General features: G+C 34.2%; 2 protein-coding genes and 1 pseudogene across 3 annotated transcripts in view; 2 read left to right on the top strand and 1 right to left on the bottom strand.

The window, feature by feature from the left end:
• Positions 1-15,652, bottom strand: part of LOC134274558 (PRA1 family protein 3-like) — a 142,026-nt gene that overhangs the window by 33,366 nt on the left and 93,008 nt on the right. The gene's annotated exons all lie outside the window — the stretch shown is intronic.
• LOC134274555 (uncharacterized) overlaps positions 1-15,652 on the top strand; it is a 140,428-nt gene that overhangs the window by 3,051 nt on the left and 121,725 nt on the right. Inside the window, exon 1 of one of the 2 annotated variants that reach the window (XM_062756827.1) lies at positions 14,037-14,100. The exons of the other annotated variant lie outside the window; for it this stretch is intronic. The gene's annotated coding sequence lies outside the window, so the exon portion shown is untranslated. Of the gene's footprint in view, positions 1-14,036; positions 14,101-15,652 lie in introns of those variants that run through there. 2 annotated transcript variants of the gene reach the window in all.
• Positions 940-11,395, top strand: LOC134274553 (uncharacterized; annotated as a pseudogene).

Below are 15,652 nucleotides of genomic sequence, written 5' to 3' on the forward strand. Positions count from 1 at the left end.
AACGACAAATCCTGAAGAAAGTTATATTTTAATTGGGGAATGTATCTTCTTCTGTCCTTACTTTAAAATTTAATATTTTTCTTTTTAAACTTCTACAAACATGCTTTCTAACCTGATTATGTGCGTTTGATACACTGTAATTTGATTTATATAATTAGTTACAGCAGATTGTGAACATAACAACTAAATCCTGTAAATCATGGACAGGCTAGGATACAACACCCCGTGTAAATACGTCAGTGTTTCCAGTGTCAACTGACACTGAATTCTACTTCAACACGTGTAAACATGACCTGTGTCTACAGTGTAAGAAAAGAAATGTTATTGATCTACATAATAAATCCCATGATGTTGTGATTTACTTTGAAACATATAACTTAACTACATCTCAAAACAAGAGACTTTGTCTTCAAGTTCATGGGTTCAAGATTCGGCACCCCGTGTAAAGTCCGACAGTGTTTCAAGTGTCAGGGTGACACAGAATACTACTGTAACACGTGTAAACATGACATATGTCTACAATGTAAAGAGAAACATGTCATTGATCTCGATACCATACACCACGATGTTGTGATTTACCGTGAGAAATATTACCACAAAACAAAACAAGAGACCTGTATGAAACATCCAGACATAAGTTATGAGATGTTCTGTCACACTTGTAAACTTCCTGTTTGTGTCAAATGTAAAGAACACAGAAATCATGAAATGCAGGACGCAAGAACAGCTTATATATCAAACCGGCAACAATACAGAGAAATCGTTCACAACATCAGAAGTGAGACTCTCTTTAACAGCAGTTTTGTTCTGGCAGGAATCAAAAGTGATATAAAAACTTGTCAAACAGAAATATCCAACCGTCAGTCGAAGATGTTAATAGAAGCCCAGAAACTAAGGAACCTCATAGACACTGCCATGTGTGATGTCAAAATCAGACGCAAAAGATTTGTGCAAAGTTTACATCAACAGAGGAGACATCTTGCCAGCATAGAAAACTTTGAACACAGATCTGACCATTTGGCAAACAGACCGCTAGAATTCCTCGTATTCCTAAAGAGAACTCGTATACACATGTTAATGGACACTCCTAGTCTCACACAATACGCCCTTGTCTGCCTGATTGACGAAATAAACATAGAGGATGTGACTGATTTACTGAGTGAAATCCAAATCACAGAGACTGGAAAAAGGCAATTAAGCAATGAATGTCTACTGAAACTGATGCCTACACCGGATGTACACAGGTCTGTCAAAGTGCCAGGTGAAATATATCATATTTCCGGTGTGACACCAGACCAGGCCTGGATCAGTAATGGCAAAAATCTAATCTTGATAAACTCAGAGAGTAACATACTACATCATCTGACAGATGTTATTAGCGAGTGGGGACAACACACAGTGAATCTTACTGGTGATCTTATTTACATAGACAGGGATGATAACATTATCAAACTTTCTAAAGATAACAGAACGAATTCCACACTGATAAAGAAAACTGAACAAAGGAAACCACAGTCTGTCTACTCCTCTCACCTCAACGGCGATTTGCTGGTCGGGAAGTGGTCCTGGGAAACAGGCATTATAGCACGTTATAATGACAGAGGACAACACAAACAGACAATACAGCATGGAAACGCAGGCCAGGAGCTGTATTCCGATCCAATCTATATCACAGAGAACCGAAATGGAGATGTTATTGTGTCTAATATTGATGGTAATAATCATGGTTCTGTAGTTGTGACAGATTATGGAGGAAGACACCGCTTCTCCTACACAGGTTCTCCATCAGGATCACGATTTTTTCCAAATGGAATCAGTACAGACGCTCTGTTACACATCCTGGTGTGTGATATAGACACCCACACAGTACATATGCTTGACAAAAATGGCCACTTCCTGTCATGGATACTGACGCGTCGACAAGGAATATACGGAACAATGGGCCTGAGTTATGACGACAAAACGCATCTTCTTTGGGCTGGAGCATCTTACGGGGAAAAGAGAGTGTTTGTATACAGATACATAGAGAGGCAGGACTATCTACAATAGATAGAATAAAATAGATATTTGACATTACACAGTCTGTACTGACACAGGACAATTGGACAAGTGAATTAGATCTATGACGAACACATACATACAAAAACAGAAGTATCAGAAGGACCTAGGTAACTACTAGGAGTTACTTATAAAACCTGACATGGAATACAGCAATAACTTAGTACAGGGTAAAAGCTATATCTTTGGCACATATCTACATGATGTTCATTCTTACAGTATACGAGGGTTGTCTGTAAAGTTCGTGGAAAAGCTAAGAATTAAGTAAAAGTTGCGTCATTGATATTTATTATTAGCATATTTCTAATCCTTTACTAAATGTGAGTTGAAAAATGTAAAATCTTATTCAATTTCAAAAATTATATTTTCTAGCTCACCTGAGCCGAAGGCTCAAAGGAGCTTTTCTGATCACATTGTGTCCGTCGTCCGTCCGTCCGTCTGTCCGTCCGTCTGTCCGTAAACTTTTCATATTTTCGACTTCTTCTCAAGGACTACTGGGCCAATTTTGACCAAACTAGGTACAAAACATGCTTGGATGATGGGACATTTAAATTGTTAAATTGAAAGGCCAAATCCCTTCAGAAGGGGAGATAATGAAGAGAAGAAAAAAATGGGGTGGGGCCATTAAAAAATTTTCTTCTCAAGAACCACTGAGCCAGAAAAGCTGAAACTTATGTGGAAGCAACCTGGGGTAGTGTAGATTTTAAATTGTTAAAATCATGACCCCCAGGGATTGGGCGGGGCCACAATGGGGAATCAAAGTTTTACATAGAAATATATAGGAACAATCTTTAAAAATCTTCTCCTCAAGACCCACTGTGCCAGAAAAGCTGAAACTTAAGTGAAAGCATCCTGGGGTAGTGTAGATGCTAAATTGTTCAAATCATGACCCCCGGGGATTGGGCGGGGCCACAATGGGGAAATAAAGTTTTACATAGAAATATAGAGAAAAAATCTTTGAAAATCTTCTTAACAACCACCTGGCCAGAAAAGCTTAAACTTAAGTGAAAGCATCTTTGGGTAGTGTAGATTCTAAATTGTTCAAATCATGACCCCTGGGGATTGGGCGGGGCCACAATGGGGAATCAAAGTTTTATATAGAAATATAAAGGAAAAATCTTTGAAAATCTTCTTAATAACCACTGGGCCAGAAAAGCTGAAACTTATGTGAAAGCATCCTTGAGAGGTCTAGATTCAAAATTGATCAAATCATGACCCCCGGGGGTAGGACGGGGCCACAATGGGGAATCAAAGTTTTACATAGAAATTTATAGGAAAAATCTTTGAAAATCCACTGGGCCAGAAAAGCTGAAACTTATGTGGAAGCATCCTAGGGTAGTGCAGATTTCAAATTGTCAAAATTATGATTAGTGGGGTAGGGTGGGGTCACAATATGTATTACAAGGGGGAAATCTAGTAAAGAACAGAATTGTCAAAGCTTCTCAGGTGAGCGATGTGGCCCGTGGGCCTCTTGTTTCATTATGGCTTCATAATTAGACTTGAAATGGAGACCCGAAGCACCGCAAAATTTTAATCAAAAAATTATTTATCACTTTATAAATTTCATTTGTATTTTACAAAATTCTTTGGAAATCTGAATGACTTTTACATTATGAGGTTAACAAAGGCTTTCACATCAAACATGTAAAATTTGATTGTTTAGAGTTGTAAAATGGCTGAGCAATCAAAGTTAGAACTTATTAAGACGGATCTGTATTGTTCCAAATAAAGAGACGTTTTCGGAATAGGTGGAGCAGTGAGCAGTGATAAAATTCTGCATAGACATCGGATAACCACCAACAGAGACCAATACATTTCGTAAACAATCAGGAAAACATAGTAAAAGAAGCCGTACATTAGTATTTAAGTGGCATAAAATTATGTAATTTTCAGACGGAGAGAAAGGTTTAAAGGATTATATGCGTGAAGGAAAACCATCATCCCGAGATTGCAGTGCTGTAAAAATGACTTTCATAACGTGACTTTACCGTATTTTCGCAAATAAAATCGTTTTAACGTGGACAGAGGTTGCATGATTACAGGATATGAGACAGGCATTGTTAAATATTATTTTGCGTTTGAAACATGAACATTTTGTGCACATATTTGTGAGTGATTAAAGCGACATAAGAAATGTATTGTGTTAAACGGTGACTAAGTGGAGAAAAGTTAAATATACTCGTTATGCTTATGACGTCGAGTAACGTCAAGAATTTTCATTATAATACTCCAGGTGTGAGTGTGTGTCTTTTTTTAGTCCAATAAAAATATAACTATTTGTGCTTTGTTTTAGTTGAAAACGTGCATATTAATCAAATGAAACATGAATTTAAGGAAAATAATAGTTTTATGTATTTCATCAATGTTTGTTAGTAATTATCAATGTTGTCCACGAACTTTACGGACAACCCTCGTATATACCTCGTATATACTTAAGTGACATTTGTTAAATCTTATATAGAAAAAAATGCTAGTGGATTGCGTGATAAAGAAAGTTTTAAACCTAATGAAAAATATTTTAAAAAAAACATGATCTAAGTGAAATGAAGAAAATGAAGGTAGAAATCCCTCCGTCAACTTTAAAAATTGTGATCCATGATTGTTAATTGGACTTTATCGTCCATAGTGTTTTATCATCCAAAAATGAAATAGATGTAGCGATCTCTATTTTGTCTCTGCTGAAGTATACTGGGATATATCCTTTGTTCTTTGCATTAAAGCTTAACATTATCAAATTTTAGTACAAGATTTGACCCATATACATATGTATCATATATCTCTTGGCAAAGCTACATACTGTATATCTCGAAATTTTCGCGACACCTTAATTTCGCGGGATAGTCATCGACTCTTTCTTAGCGAGGCCTAATCTTCATGTTCTTTTTCCTCAATATAATCGTAAGGAATATTTATTCGCAAGAAAAATTTTGCGAGCTGTTGTCTCGCATTATTGGGCTAACAATAAGTTCTTGCGATTAAAACTGATTTGCAGTAGTCTTCAAAATCAATATCTCGATTTTCTATAGTCGATGTTTTAAAGGGAACTTTGAATTATTAACCATTAATAAATTGTATGATGTAACCTCTGTATGATTCTGTCATATTTTTTCACAAATCCAATTGATGGATCTTTCTTTGATACTGTTTATGTAAAAGTTTTAAACTGTGTTTTTAGAGATGAGTAATTATTCCGAGTACTTTTTACGTTTGCCATACTCGTCTTGATTTTGTTGTAACATTTCGCCAAAAAATGACAATGGTATGATATGACAAAAAGATGGGGTATTAAAGAATTGTTTATTTTTTAAAATAATAAATTGTTACTATTTAATTGAAAGTTATTTTACTTTTACAGTCTGTAATTTTCTAAATTTTCCATTGGGAGTGTCTTTCATGATTTTAGATTTCAGAAAGCAACTATTGAAAAATGCCAACTTTTTAACATGGTATGCAGTCGAATATATGATAACCATTACCATTATCTTGCGTTTTAGAGGCATGTTAATGTATAGCAAAACCAGAAGTTGCATATCAGTTGCCCTAGTTTTTTGTCTAGATAACGCAAAGTACTGCTTGCAGAAGAACGGATGAAGGCTATGGAGATAAAAAAAAGTGTTCAAATATCAAAGTTAATAAAACAAAACAAAAAGAGCAAAGCAAACACGGAAGTCCGAAACATTAGAGGTGGGATCATATGCTATGGAGGAGTGATCATCCCTCGCAAACCGGTCAAACCCGCCGTGTACTCCTTGTCATGATCGGGAAATAACGTAAACTGCTTCCTTTGACGAGAAACGATTAAATACATTAGGGAACTATCAAAATTCATCTGCCAAGATCACACAAGAATTTTATCAATCAATTTATAAAAATAATATTTTTAAGTAAGCAAAATAAAATGAAATAAAATAACATGTAAAATAAGGTTACAAATTATTTTAAATATACTCCCCGTCAATGAAACGCAACACTCTACTTTTAGGGTGAAAAATTATATACGGGATATAACTATGTACCAAACAATTAAGTTAGGACATCTTTTACTTTGCCAAATCAGTTATTCAATGGTTGAATGATTTTTTATACCATTACCGAAAGTTGCTTTTTTAGCCCTCTGAAGAGATAACATTGACATAAAACATCCCCCCTTCCGACAATTTAATCAAAACATACTAGTCCGCCATGTACAACATAAATGTAGGCAGTCCGATTTCTACCATGCATTAGGTTTATTAATGTCTTTATCAGAGCAAAATAAATAAACTTTCGCATTTTAATTGCCTGTTGTTCAGATACAGCGGTCGAATTTTCTCTAACTTGGCGTAGTGTAGTAACTCTTTGACTTCCGTTCTAGAAACTGTTATTTATACTCTTGAAACACATGAGCCTGAAGAGTGTTTAAATAGTGTTCATTTGTATCTGCATCTGTTTTTTCTTTATTTTGAGAATCTTCACCATTAGCAACGAAAATCAGTCATTTTTAGGAAATATAGGCATCACATCCGGTAAAGAATGAAGAATTTTTTCTCCGGGATTTTAGAACATTACTTATGATAAACAGCAACAAAACCTTGAAAACCCAAAATATTGTTAAAGACGTTATAAAAATTCAAAAATTTGATTTCTGTTCAGTGGGCTAAAAAGCAACTTCCGGTAGAGGAAAGAAATTCATTCAACCGTTAAATTACTTATTTGGCAAAGTAAAAGATGTCCTACCTTTTTTGGTATGTCGTTATAACCCGTGTATACTTTTTAACCTAAAATTAGAGTGTTGCGTTTTCATTGACGGGGAATATATAAATTATTTTAGAAATAATCTGCTGACACAAAATCGCATTGAAAACAATTGGCAAATTTGTAAATTTATTTATGTTCTTAAAGGTACTTGGACACAGATTTGAAGTTAATATTTTCTCATTTTTTCTGTATAATATCACGAATTATATATTTTAATAGCATTTCACACAAAAATTAATTAAAAATCTTATTTCATTTAAAAGTTATTAAAACTTGAATTTTTTTGGCGGGTTTGATTGACACATCCTTGCACTTTCACAAATTTTAACTTTATTCTTAATCCTCAGGAAAAGTGGCAATTTTGATGTGTTTTAATGAGAAATATTTAAACTTTTATCAAGAAAAATAATTTTATTCAGAGTAGAAATGTTAGAAAGCAAAACACCTTCACAAGTATCGTCATTCCGAACTAAGAGATGCGTACAGAGTTTAGCAAACCAAGCACACTCGTGTTATGTACACAGTTTTTGTAAACAGGGCTCGAGTTCTGTTATTGTTTATATTTAGAATTCACCGGGTGCGTTATATCGTCACAGTCTGCTTACCACAACTGCACGGACTGACAATATATTGTGTGTTTGTTTTGCTTTCGAACATGTCTACTCTGAATTTTCTGGATTTTAGTATTAATATTTTTCATTTATACAAAACGAGATTGCCACTTTTCCTAAGGATTAAGAATAAAATTAAATTTGTGAGAGTGCAAGGATATGTGAATCAAACCCGCCGAAAAATTTGAAATTTCAATATCTTTTAAACGAAATAAGGTTTTTATTTAATATTTGTGTAAAATGCTATTAAAATATATAAGTTGTGTTATTAAAGAGAAAATAATAACTTAAAATCTGTGTCCAAGTACCTTTAAAGTAAAAGTTCTAAAATTTAAACGTTGAAATGTGGACTGCAACACATAAATAAGTTCTTCTTCAATACAGTTATGATAGTTAGCCTTGCTAACAAAACTATTATTAGAAGTCTTGTCGGCTTTAACCATTTCATAATTTTTTGTATTCTTTTTCATCTTTTAATCGCCCCCAATTAAGTGAAAATGAACGAATAGATACATGTAGTTTGCACATTGCATTTCAATTTATTACACGATGTTTTAATCGATTTTTTATTTTATCAAATTTTTATGATTTTTTCATAGCATGAAATTTTCTCTTGATAATAAATTATAAAGACCTGAAGAATTTATCCAACATTATTCATGCTGACAGCAAACATTTACTTCTTTTATGGTACAAGTAGATACCTGTACCTGTAACACAAACGGTTAGCCCTCTTGTCATAGATAAAGTCGGAGATAAAAATAAAGTTGATGTGCAGTGTAGGGAGAGAAGATAACATGTTAAAGGACACACTTCAGGATCATTAGGATGGAGGACTGAAAGTAAACACCAAAACTGAGGTGAGTTTCAGATACAAAAATATATGTGTGTGTAAACAGGCAACTTTGCCACATATGATCCATAATTTGATTGATTTCATATGAAAATCAAAAAAAGGCTTCATATGTATATTACTGCGTATGATTTACATGTGTGTATTCATATGATCCACGTATGATTTGCCACATCGGATTCTCATACGATTGTATATATATACATAGAGTTATCATATGATTCACATATGATTCTCATGTGAAACATAATGAATATGTTGATCATATATGCTGAAATTGCATATTATGTACATGTTTATATTTACATTTCCAAACATATTTCCTCAAGATTCTTTGCAAATTAGATTATTGTTAATTTTCATATGAACAATGGATGAGCATACATATTTCCATTGTTACGTCATAATACCGTATTTGACGTAGAAAATATAGTGCATACTGTTTTGCTTTGTAAAATGACAGTTGAATTGTGACTCCTAATCAGTAAATAATGTAAATATAAAAAATAAGATAGTGAGGTACTTAAACTACGACTATTCACGTCGGCTTATTTATCACTAAACGCTAACAATATGCCTGCTTAAATCGTTGTAGTTCATGTCCTCATGAATCTTCAAAAATTGAATTCATTTCTTAAATATATTTTCCATTTTTCGGTTCTGTTTAGAATTGAATATAATGGGATAACGAACAGTATTCAAGTTCAAAAATCCATAAAACAATACAAAACAGAAACGGAGCAAACACGGACCTCCGAAACATTTGAGGTGGGACAAGGTGTTCTGGAGAAGTGAGAATCCCCTGCCGACTGGTCACACCTGCCGTGTGCTTCTTGACATGATAAAACAAAACGGAAAAATTCATCGTCAATTCATTATATAAATAATGGACCAACAGCAATTAATGAGGTAAACTAATATGCCGCAAAGTAAATGTCATCACATGCATACGGATTTTATAATTCGATACACAAGAACTTGCTCTACGTATGAACATTTTCTAAAACGAGGTAAAATATTGACAAACAGGTTGATGAAACAAGAATATCAGCAGTCTCATTAAAATTCATCATTTTCACTTAAGTTTTATGGTCGATACAATGACCCTGTCAGCAAACATAAATTATTATTGAGTCTAATGCTGACAGACGTTTTTCACACTAATTGTTAGTCTATTATTTATACACAGAAGTGACGATGAAGTTCCCGTTTTTTCCCGATCATGAGAAGTAGCACACGGCGTTTGTGAACGGTCGGCATTGGATGCTCTCTCTCCCATGGCACCTGATTCCACCTCCAATGGTTTGGAGGTGTGTCGCTTGCTCTGCTCCTGTTTTGTATTGTTTTATAAACTTTTGACCTCGCATACTATTTGTTATCTTCATATTTTTCATCAAGCTTTGTATAATTCAAACTTTTTGTATGCCCTCTGACCTAATCTGATTAATTTCAGCAGATCCTGTTCCTTTCGAATGATGGGAAAGGGATTCAGCACGCAGTGTAGAGTACGACAGTGTTCTCAATGTCAGCAGATAACCGAATACTTCTGTAACACGTATAGAAATAACCTGTGCCTTCATTGTAAAGAAAAACATGTAGCTAATTTGGATAGCATATATCATGATATTGTGATTTTCCGGGAGAAATATAAAGGAAAAACAAAACTAGAGATCTGTGTAAGACATCCAAACATAATTTATGATATGTTCTGTCATTCATGTAAAGTTCCTATTTGTTTCCATTGCACAGAACACAGAAAACACAAGTTACAGGATATTAAATCGGCGTATAAAACAAATAGACAACAACACAGAGAAATCATTAATTACGTCAGAAGTGAAGTTCTCTATAACAACTATATTTGCCTGACAGAAATCAAGACTGACATTAAAAACATTCACACAGAAATATCAAACCAACAATCAGAGATGACGAGAAAAGGTCAGAAATTTAAGAGTTTCGTGGACACTGTAATATGTGATGTTAAACTTAAACATTATTTTTTTATTAATAAATTATATGAGCAGGAGAAAAACATTAAGAGACTCCTTTCCAAAGCACAGAACTATGAACAAAGATCTGAACAGTCATTAAACAGACAGGTAAAATTCCTTTTATTTCTGAAGAAAACCCGTTTACCAAACCAAAAGGACACTCTCGATTTTAAACAACACACCCTTCTCTCCCTGACTGAGAAAACCGAAATTAGAGGTATCAGTAACTTATTGAGCGAAATACAAATCATAGAGACAGGAAAAAGACAGTTAAGAATCGAAAGTCTTCTTAAACCAATGTCCACCCCAATGTTACAAAGATCCTTCATGGTAACAGGTGTGAGTGATGTTAGACACATTTCCTTTCAGACACCAGATCTAGTCTGGATCAGTGATAATAACAATCTCGTATTGACAAATAAATCAGGCGAGAGACTACTTCAGTTGAGAGATATCAGTGGAGGATATGGGGCACATACTTTCAGTGTTACACGAGGGCTTATCTATATAGACAATATTTGTAATATTAATAAATTATCTACAATTGCACAATCTACAAGTCTACATTGCTAACGAGAACAGGACCATACATGCCACTGTGTGTGTATTGTTCTTCATCCACTGGAGAACTAGTGGTAGGAGTGTGCAGAAGTGATACACCTACATGGAGAGCAAAAGTTACATGGTATAACCACATAGGACAACAGATAAAGACAATACAACACACAAATACAGGACAGGAACTGTACAGCTATCCCGTGTATATCACAGAAAACCGCAATGGAGACGTAATTGTGTCTGACTTATGCTTGGTAGTGGTGACAGAGCGGGAGGGAAGACACCGTTTCTCCTACACCGGACACCCATCAGGATCCTGGCTTAGTCCACAAGGACTCTGTACAGATGCACTGTCGAACATCCTGGTGTGTGATGGTTACACTGACGCGGTACAAATAGTTGACAAGGATGGTGTTTTTCTGTCACTAATACAGACACAACAACACGGGATAGAAATACCATGTAGCTTGAGTTATGATGGCATAACGCATCAACTCTGGGTAGGATCACTGAACAACAAAAGAATGTGTATATACAGATATATAAACAAACACGACTATTCTACAAGTCCTTTTATTAGATGATTAAAGACATACACATAAGCACAGGACTATCGGAAAGGTTCTTGTAATTACTTTTTTCTAAAAAATAATCCCTGACAACCTGAATTGAACCTATTTTTGTCTAGATTGTTTGAGAAGCATTGAAGTCGATACCTTTTCACTAATTCTAACATAACTTCTCTACAGTGAAGGACGCAATGATTACTAGATAAAAGTGTTCTTAACATTACATGTATGTTAGACTAAGAAAAAGTAATTGAATCATTTGCATGTATCTTCCCAATGTAAGTAAACATGCCTAATTTCTGTTCACTGAGTTTACCTAAGGTACCTTAACTGTTTTTAACATTTTTTTAGGGAAGTATGATAGGTACCTTATGTTGAAAATGAACTTGATAAACCTGGACTGGACACTTTTATATGCCTGAAAATATATTATGTTAGCGTTTATTGCTTCCTTAAAAATTGAAAATTTATGAACACAGGATGTGTATTAATTATTGAAACTTTTATAAACACCGATTGTCTTTGAATTCTTGCAAAGATGATTATGTAAAAGATAAGAAATCTTATTCTATTTTCTTGCCATGACAACAATGATGAAAATTCTGTACACTTCTAAAATTTCTATTTTAAAAAAGTGTAAATTTAAGTTTAAAATTTAAGAATTAAACTTCAGATGAAATATCATAGACTAAGTCATATTCCCTGTTTTGAAAGTGTCTCTTTATGTAATAATTCTATAAAGGGTCAATGAACAGATCTGTTCATATCTTTAAAACCCCTTCAGATATGACTCTGGTTTTTTGACAATTTTTTTTAACATTATGAGGATTTAAAAAAGACAAAAACTCAAAAAATTATTTAAGCTTATCTGGCCTCATTTTCCCAGTCACAGTCACATATTATAAATTTATTAATTGTAAGAGTTTGCATATATCTATTTTTAAGGGCACCTGAGTAAACTATTGCTATCAGTTTTCGCCCGTCGTGTGTTAACATTTGAACATTTTCAGCTTCTTCTCTGCAACCATTGAACCAATATCAACCAAAGCACAAAGCATATATCAGTAAAGGGGAGCGTAAATTGTGAATTTCATGGTCCTTGAGGACCCACCCACCCACCCATGGGGTCCGAGGGGTGGGACAAAAAGCACTAAAATTAATGCAATCTTTTAAAATCTTCTTATTCACTCTTATTCACTCCTGGACATCAAGCATTGTAATCAGTATTGAGTCTTCTAACAAAATTGTGAGATTCATGGCCCCCGGGTCAGGGGTTCTAGTGCTAGGACGAGTCTATATAGATTATATAGTAAAAAAATGGATAAATTCTTTGAAAATCTTTTCTTCTGTTCCTGGGCATTAAATAAACTAACCAAGTACAAAGAAATGTTAAATAAGGCTTTCTCTACCAAATTTGAAATTCATGGTCAGGGGTTCTAGTGCTAGGACGGGGCTTTATTGATAATATAGATGAAAGAAACAAACAAAAATTAAGTTATGTCCCGCTGACTTTCAAATCAGCATACAATCTCGACCTAGCTACCACGATCAAGACTGTAATTTTAACCCCACTCTTTTTCCATGTTCTCTACACCGCTTGAAAAATGGGGGTATATAGCAGTGGGAGTTTCTGTATTTTACAGTAGCCATCCCTTATCCGCAACTACTCTCACATCAGTGAATGAAATTGAATAAAACTTCACAGAACTTTTATTACATAGTAGCATTTAGATTCAATGATGTCGTAAAAAACGATTTTCATCAGTCTTTGCAGCATGAACTGTGAGTTCTGAGTTAAAAATATTGTTACCTCTTCCTCTCCTCCTCCTCCGCCTTCTTCTTGCATTAGTATAATGACATATTGCACTTCTTAACAGTGTGTAAACGAGATACCTGAAAGTAACAGTTGATTTCATTCAGTTTTTTTTCTTTTCAAAATATACCCATGCCCATCAGTAAAACAAGCTTTATATATTTAAATATTTTTTTCTGTTATCAAAGAGTATTTTGAAAGCTTTGTTTTGATACAGTTTTAAAAATTCATGCAGCGAAGTCGAGTTACATTTAGATGTGTAATATTAATGACTTATTATTTTAACAAGTCGTAATGTTTTTGATCCAATTTTACAAATGAAATTCTTAAAAATTTCAATTTATTTGTATTTAACAAGAGAACACACAAAAAATATAAACATTCTTTAGTTAGAGTATATATATATATATATATATATATATATATATATATATATATATATATATATATATATATATATATATATATATATATATATAATATAGTCAAATCTCAAGGCAGAATGAGTTTTAAAAAGCAAGAAGAAGGAAACTGTCAACATGCAGACATTTTTTCTCCCAGATCTCGTATTCCATTTACCGTTTTTCGCCGCTGCAGTGATTATATCGTACCCTTTATTATTTCCCTATTGAAAGTCTCAGCGTGTGTATTATTGAATTATCTTATTCATGAAAAAATAACATGTATTGCAATACACTGCTTCGGGTGCATGTTAAATATGATTAGAATTCCCCATGCACAGCTTTTTCATCCGGAATATGATGATATATGTCTGTATTCTACTCACGTGATTAACTTTGACAAGGAAGACGGACATTTAGGAAAGACTACGTCACGTGACTTCTCAGAATCGGCTAAATTTAGGCAAGATATCATTTCGGTCTTTTCTACTACAGAACGTTAAATGTTGACATGTATGGATTAATCTTCCGTTTTATTTTATCCCTGCTATAGATGAGTTATTTTCTTTCTTTGTATATGGAGGCCGAGGGATTTTAATCCTAGCCTTTTACAGTGAATGTTTTTTTCTAAAGTCTATTGAAGTTACTTTTTAGCACCCTTCAGTTACGAGATATGTTTGTTTTCTCTTTTAGTCACCTGGCAGAATCTTGACTAAATCTCTGTTTAATATGAAAATTATATTAAATCTATTGCATAAGATCATGAATGCAGTTAGTGCAACAATAAAGGGCCCATACCTTTAGTCATCAGGATAACAGTGTTAAGTTATGGGTCGCAGCAGTTAGACTCAATAAGGGAAGTCCATCACAAATTAGGAAGTCAAACATTAGGCGTCATTGTAGGGACTAAGGAGTCCATTATAATAGCGTCACTGTAGCCTGGTTCCCGGTCCCTGTAATGCTTCGTTCACTCTTTACTCCTGCATTGGTAATGATGAGATAGGGGAACAGGCTAAGCGTTATTGCAGAGAGTCCATCATTATAGCGTCATTGTAGAGAGTCTATCATTATATAATGTCATTGTAGAGAGTCCATCATTATACATTTTCATTTGCTGTGATTTTCTACTGAGCCAACTGTGACATTGATTTGAAAACCATTTTCGTGTATACTCATGCGTAGAAATATGCATTAACGTGCGTTAAAGTGACGTCACAATAAGGCTACAGCAACGTTAGTAAAAGTATAACGATATAGGGCAGCGAGAAACACAATTATTGAATAAATTTTTTGTGCTTCCAAACATGTAAAATGTAATTATAAGGAATGTTTTGAAGTTTTTTGTGAATAATAGGTGTGTGAATCACACAGACTTGCAGGTAGGCATATTGTTCATGAAGCAATATCGCGCTTCATGAAATATGCCAAAGTGAAAAGTCTGTGTGATTCACAAACACAAATAAGTCACACAAAACTTACCGGGGGCTGATCAGGTGCCATGAAAGAGTGGACATCCCCTTCCAACCGGTCACACCCGCTGTGTACTCCTTGTCGTTATCGGAAAAAACGGGAAAATCCGTCGTCAATTCAGTGTATAAATAATTGAATAGCATGAAAACGTCAGTCGGCATTTGACTCAATGATAAATTGTATTTTCTGACAAGGTCATTGTATCGAACAAAGAGCTAATAAAATGATGACTTTAAACGAGACTGTCGATATTCTTGTTCCATCACCTTGTTTGTCAATAACTTACCTCGTTTTAGATATTGTTCATACGTAGAGCATATTCCTGAGTATCGAATTAAATGAGATATGTATGCTTCGTATACAGGTGATGAAGGTACTAGTATATTGCTGCATAAGTATGGGAATTTGTCGAGAGAAAAGGTTAAAGTTATCACGTTTATCATAGAGCCTCGTTGTTAGATTACCATTAATGTCTTTTTCAAGTAAAATTTTCAAGTATGAAACAGACGTAAACCTATAGGTAGTGACTGTTCCCTCGCGAAGCGTACGACACTAAACGTGAAATTCACGGTCTTTTGGATGAGAAGT

The sequence above is a fragment of the Saccostrea cucullata genome, unplaced genomic scaffold (assembly GCF_032062105.1).
Source record: "Saccostrea cucullata isolate Sc308-1 unplaced genomic scaffold, CSIRO_AGI_Scuc_v1 ctg2876, whole genome shotgun sequence".
Taxonomy (NCBI): Eukaryota; Metazoa; Mollusca; class Bivalvia; order Ostreida; family Ostreidae; genus Saccostrea; species Saccostrea cuccullata.